This window comes from Callorhinus ursinus, unplaced genomic scaffold (assembly GCF_003265705.2).
Source record: "Callorhinus ursinus isolate GAN/ISIS: 27379988/994484 unplaced genomic scaffold, GSC_fseal_2.0 scaffold19, whole genome shotgun sequence".
NCBI classification, from domain to species: Eukaryota; Metazoa; Chordata; class Mammalia; order Carnivora; family Otariidae; genus Callorhinus; species Callorhinus ursinus.
Genome location: NW_027397081.1, coordinates 14,087,658 through 14,093,657, shown reverse-complemented (window position 1 = coordinate 14,093,657; position 6,000 = coordinate 14,087,658).

Here is a 6,000-nt window from a genome sequence, read left to right as displayed (position 1 = left end):
CTTTGAGTAAATACCCAGTAGTGGGAGTACTAGATCACACTGCATTTCTATTTTTAATTTTTTGAGGAAACTCCATACTCTTTTCCACAGTGACTGCACCAATTTACCTTCTTACCAACAGTACACAGGGTTTCCTTTGTCCACATCCTTGCCAACACTTGTTATTTCTTATCTTTTTCATTCAAGCTATTCTGACAGGTGTAAGGTAATATCTCATTGTGGTTTTGATTTGCATTTTCCTGATGTGTAGTGACATTGACCTTTTTTTCATGTGTCTGTTGGCCATTTGTATATCTTCTGTTAAGTCCATCTGGTCTATTGTGTCATTCAAAGACACTGTTGCTTTATTGGTTTTCTGCATGGATGATCAAGCCATTGATATAAGTGGAGTGTTAAAAGTTTCCTGCTATTATTGTATTAGTGTCAATTTCTCCCTTTTTGTCTGTGAATATTTGCTTTATGTATTTAGGTACTCCAATTTTGGGTACATCGATGTTTACAGTTTTTAGATCTTGTTGGATCAACCCTTTATCTTTATGCAGTGCCCTTCTATGTCTGTTACAGTCTTTGTTTTAAAGATTATTTTGTCTGATATAAGAATGCTACCCAGCTTTTTCCTTCTCATTTCCATTTGCATGGAATATCTTTTCCCATACTTTTGCTTTCATTCTGTATGTGTGTCTTTAGGTCTGAAATGCTTGTAGGCAGCATATACATGGGACTTGTTTTTTTTTTTAATCCATTCTGCCACCCTATGTCTTTTGACTGGAACATTTAGACCATTTACATTTAAAGTTATTGATACGTATTTATTGTCATCTTGTTGCTTCTTGTTGTTTTTGTAGTTTTTCCCTGTTCCTTTTTTTTTTTTTTTTTTGCTCTTGCTCTCTTTCCTTGTGATTGATTATTTTCTTTGGTTTTATGCTTGAATCCCTTTCTCTTTCTTAACTATTATGGTTTTTGGTTTGTGGTTACCATGATGTGCATATATAACATCCTAAGTATATAGCAGGCTATATTAAGTTGATGGTCACTTAAGTTTGAATGCATTCTAAAAAAACTTTATTCACCCCTCACATTTTATGCATTTATTGTCATATTTTACATATTTTATTCATAATTTTCTTCTAATTACGTCCTTTTCTTTTCCACTTAATGAAGTACCTTTAATATTTCTTTTAAGGCCAGTTTAGTGATGATGAACTCCTTTAACATTTCTGGGAAACTCACCCTCCTTCAATTTTAAATGATAACCTTGCTAAGTAGAGTATTCTTGGTTGTAGGTTTTTTCCATTCAGCACTTTGAAAATAACGTACTACTCCCTTCTGGCCTGAAAACTTTCTGCTGTAAAATCAGCTGATAGCCTTATGGGGTTTCCTTTATGTAAATTGTTGCTTCTCTCTTGCTTTTAAAATTCTTCTTCTTTAACCTTTTACATTTTAATTATTATATGTCATGGTGTGGCCCTCCTTGGGTTTATTTTGTCTGGAACTATGTTCTTCCTGAAACTGGATGTCTCTTTCCTTCCCCAGGTTATGGAAATTTTCAGCTTTCTTCAGTAAGTTTTCTGCCCCCCTATCTCTCTCTTTTTCTGGGACCCTGATAATGCAAATGTTTGTTTGCTTGGTGTTGTCCAAGACATCCCTTAACCTATCCTCATTAGTTTTTCTTTCTTTGTGCTGTTCAGCTTGGGTGCTTTCCATTATCCTGTCTTCCAGATCACTGATCCATTCTTGTGCCTCCCCTAATCTAACATTGATTCCCCCAATGTACTTTTTATTTCTGTGATTGTATTCTTCAACTCAGATTGGTTCTTTTTTATATTGTCTATCTTGTTAAAGTTCTCACTGAGTTATTCCACTCTTCAGTCTGATATGCATCTTTATGATCATTACTTTAAACTCTTTATCAAACATCTGTTCCATTTAGGGTTTTTTTCTAAGGTTTTGTCTTAATTCTTTCATGTGGAGCATATTCCTGTCTCCTCATTTTGCTTTTCTGTTCTTCTTTCTGAATCAGGTGGAATAGCCACTTCTCCTAAACCTGAAGAAATAGTCTTGTTGTATGGTCATCCCTGTGTAGACTGTGTGCATGGTGACTTTGGCTGGCTGGCTGGCTGCCTGGGACTGTGGCTGGTATAGGTTGGGGATTTGGGCACTTGTGCTGGGACTGCACTAGTGGGATGGTCAGAGCTGAAGTGGGCATAGGCTGGGGCAGTCCCAGGGCTCTCTGTGCAAGAGCCCTGACGGGACGGCTGTAGTTGAAGTAGGTACAGGTCAGGGAGGTCCTGGGCTCTCTTCATAGAGGGGACCCTGGGAGCACAGCTGAAGCTAAAATGGGTGCAAGGCAGGATTTCCCAAGGTGCTCATCATAGGGGGTAACCTGACAGGGCAATTGGAGCTGAAATGGTACAGGCCTGGAGTCTTCTGGGGCTCTTTGTGCCTATATAACCTTGATACAATGACTAGAGCTGTAGTGAGCACTGACTGGAGGTGTCCTCTGTGTGCTGCACTGGGACCACCTTGGTGGGATGGCTGGGGCTGGTGTGGGCTAGGGCCCTGGCGCTTGCTAAGGTGGTAGGCCAGCTAAGGTGCCCAGACTTTGCTCCTGTCTGTGCTACCAAGACTAAGGGGAAACATGGACAGTGGTGTTCATAAGCCCCTCCCTACCCAGAGAGAGATCCAACAGCTCCCCAGCCATTTGGCAAGGTCCTAGGGGTGGTTCCTTTATTCTAGCTGCCCTTTTAAACTGTGCCTTTTTTTTCTGTGCCCCAGGGCAGAAGAATCTGTTCCAGGTCCCTCAGTCCTATCCCTCCCCACAGCAGTTCACAACATAGGGAGTGGGGGCTCCCTTTGTAAGTGTGTCTCTTCTCTCTTGCCATTCTCTATATGGTTTATCTTTTGTTGTGCAGAAGCTGTTCAGTCAGCCCTCAGTTCTTCAAAAGGAACTGCTCTATAAATAGGTGTAGATTTGGTGTGTCCATGGAGCAGGTGAGTTCAGGGTCTTCCAACATTGCCATCCTAGACCGGAACTCTGCTGGTAACTTTTAAACCCTAGTTGTAAGTGAATTATTTACCACCTTTACCATATTACAGAATCTAACTTTGACTATATATTTACCATTATCACTGAATTTTACAATGCCTTATGTTTTTATGATGTTAATTAGTATCCTTTTATTTCCACTCAAAGAACTCCCTCTATCATTTCTTGGAAGGCGCATGTATTGGTGGATTCCCTCAACTTTTGTTTGGGAAAGTCTTTATCCCTAGTTCATTTGTGCAGAAGAGCTTTACTGGGTATAGTTTTTTTGGTTGACAGTTTTTTCCTTTCAAAGTTTTAAAATGTCATCCTGTTCTCTTCTGGCCTGAAAATTTTCTGTTGAGCAGTCTGCCAAAAAGTCTTAGGGAAGGTCACTTGTGTATACTTTTCTCTTGCTGCTTTTAAAATTCTGTGTTTGGCAGGGAGTCTACTTGGGATTCTCTCTTTCTCTCTCTCCCCCTCTGCCCCTCCCCCCACAGGAGCACATGCACACGTGCTCTCTCTCTCTCTCTCTCTCTCTCTAAAATATTTTTTAAAAATAAAATTCTGTGTTTAGCTTTTAGTAATTTAATGTGTCTCACTGTAACCCTATTTGGGTTCCTATTTGGGGTCCTTTGGGTGTCTTGGACCTGGATGTCTATTTCTTTCCCCAAGTTTAGGAACTTTTCAGCTATTATTGCTTTAAATATAGTTTCTGTCCCTTTCTCTTCTTCTGGGATTCCCATAATATGAATATTGTTTCCTTTCATTGTATCCTATAAGCCCCACTGGCTTTCTTCAGTCTTTTTTGTTCTTTTTTTTTTTTTAAGATTTTATTTATTTATTTGACAGAGAGAGACACAGCGAGAGAGGGAACACAAGCAGGGGGAGTGGGAGAGGGAGAAACAGGCTTCCCGCTGAGCAGGGAGCCCGATGTGGGGCTCGATCCCAGGACCCTGGGATCATGACCTGAACCAAAGGCAACACTTAACGACTGAGCCACCCAGGTGCCCCTTTTTTTCTTTTTGCTCCTCTGACTGGATAATTTCAAATGTCCTGTCTTCCAAGTTGTTGATTCTTCTTCTGCCTGTTTGGGTCTACTTTTAAAGATTGGACTGAATTCTTCAGTGTGGTTATTGTATTTTTTCAGCCCTGAGATTTCTGTTTGGGGTTTTATGATGGTTTCTGTTTCTTTGTTGAACTTCTTGTTTTGTTCATGAACTGTTTTCCTAATTTTATTTAGTTGTCTATGTGTTCTTGTAGATTAAACTACTTTAAAAGGATTCTTCAGAATTCTTTGATCCTAGATCTACATTTCTCTCTCTCTTTTTTAAAGACTTTATTTATTTGACAGAGAGAGACACAGCGAGAGAGGGAACACAAGCAGGAGGAGTGGGAGAGGGAGAAGCAGGCTTCCCGCCGAGCAGAGAGCCCGACACGGGGCTCAATCCCAGGACCCTGAGATCATGACCTGAGCCGAAGGCAGATGCTTAACGACTGAGCCACCCAGGCGCCCCTAGATCAACATTTCTTTAGAGTAACTTATTGAGCTTTATCTGTTTCCTTTGGTTGTTATCAAATTTGTCTGATTTTTTCATGATCCTTGCCTCCTTATGTTGGTATCTGCATTTGAGTAAGTGTATTTCCAAGGTCAGCTTTGAGTATTTCAAAGGTCAGCTCAGTTTGGGCTTCTGGACAAGTCCGCTGGTAACGACTTGGGTAGGTGAAGCCTGCTATTAGGGTCTATTATTTGGACAAGGCAACTCTTTAAGCTCTGAGATAAGAGTGTTGGGTATACCACTGGCTGAAAACAGCTGGAAAGGACTGTTGGCTTGTTTCCCTGCCCAAGTGAGGCTATAGGATGAGCTCCATGGTTGCCTAAGCTCTGTGTCCAGGCTTCCTAGGACTGGGTACTATACTTAGCAGCAGGTGAGGCTATGAATTTGCTTCCTTGCCCTGGCCAGACAGCAGGACAAAACCCAAGGTCTGCACGGTTCACAGTCTTGGGGCCCAAATCAGGCAAGTGTGTGCACTGAATACCCTGGTCAGATGAGGTCACCAATTTTGCTCTGCAGATAGGGAAAGCCACAGGCTATGTATGCTCTCTGTTCAAGTGCCACTGTAAACAGGGCTGTTGGGTGGGCCGTGCAGCTTCCTCTGTGTTCTGGTAAGGCTTCTTAGTCACGTGGGCTGAAGGCTGTATTCAGCTGTAAGTGGAACTATGAATTTAGTTTCCCTGCCGGGGTGCGGTGGGAGAAGCAGCTCCAAGGCCGTTAAGGCTCTTCGCGGTCTTGACTAAAGCTGACCCATGCTTCCCTGACCGAAAGGGCCACTAGCTTTGCTCTAGGGGTGGTCAGTTCTGCACACTTGCCTCTCGGCTCAAGTGTGGCTGGGTTATGCAGAAGATTCCAGGTGTTCTTGCCAGTCCTTCCTCTCAGATGGGGCCAAGGACCGTGCTCCATAGCAAGTGCAGCCATGATTCAGCCTCTCCAGCCTCAGTGGGACGTGGAGAGCCCTCTTCAGGCAACTTTCAAATTTTCCCAAACCAGGCTTTCTGGTCAGCAGGGGCCAGGAGCCACATCCCACAGCTGCTAGGGCTCTCTCCAGCTCTATTGCCTGGGCACAGGCAGACCAGGCTACAGTGCCTACAAACCCCTCTTTGAGGAGGAGGATCCGAATCAGGCAGACCTGCACCCTGCCTAGTTCCCCGGTCAGACTGCACCACGAACTTAGTTTTGCAGTTGAATAAAGCCACTGGTTGCGATTACTACTTGGGCCCTGCAAGTATGAACTTGGTTGGCCGAGATCTAAGTGCTGGTTGTTGGAAGTCTTTCCCCACTTACATCACAGACTCCCCTGCAATCCCCATGGGGTGAAACCACAGTAGGGGCTCCCACAAAGTGATCCACAATGCTGGGAGAACTGATATCTAACCTGAACTCTTCTCCCTTGGAAGAACCGTATGTTCAGGGGGACCT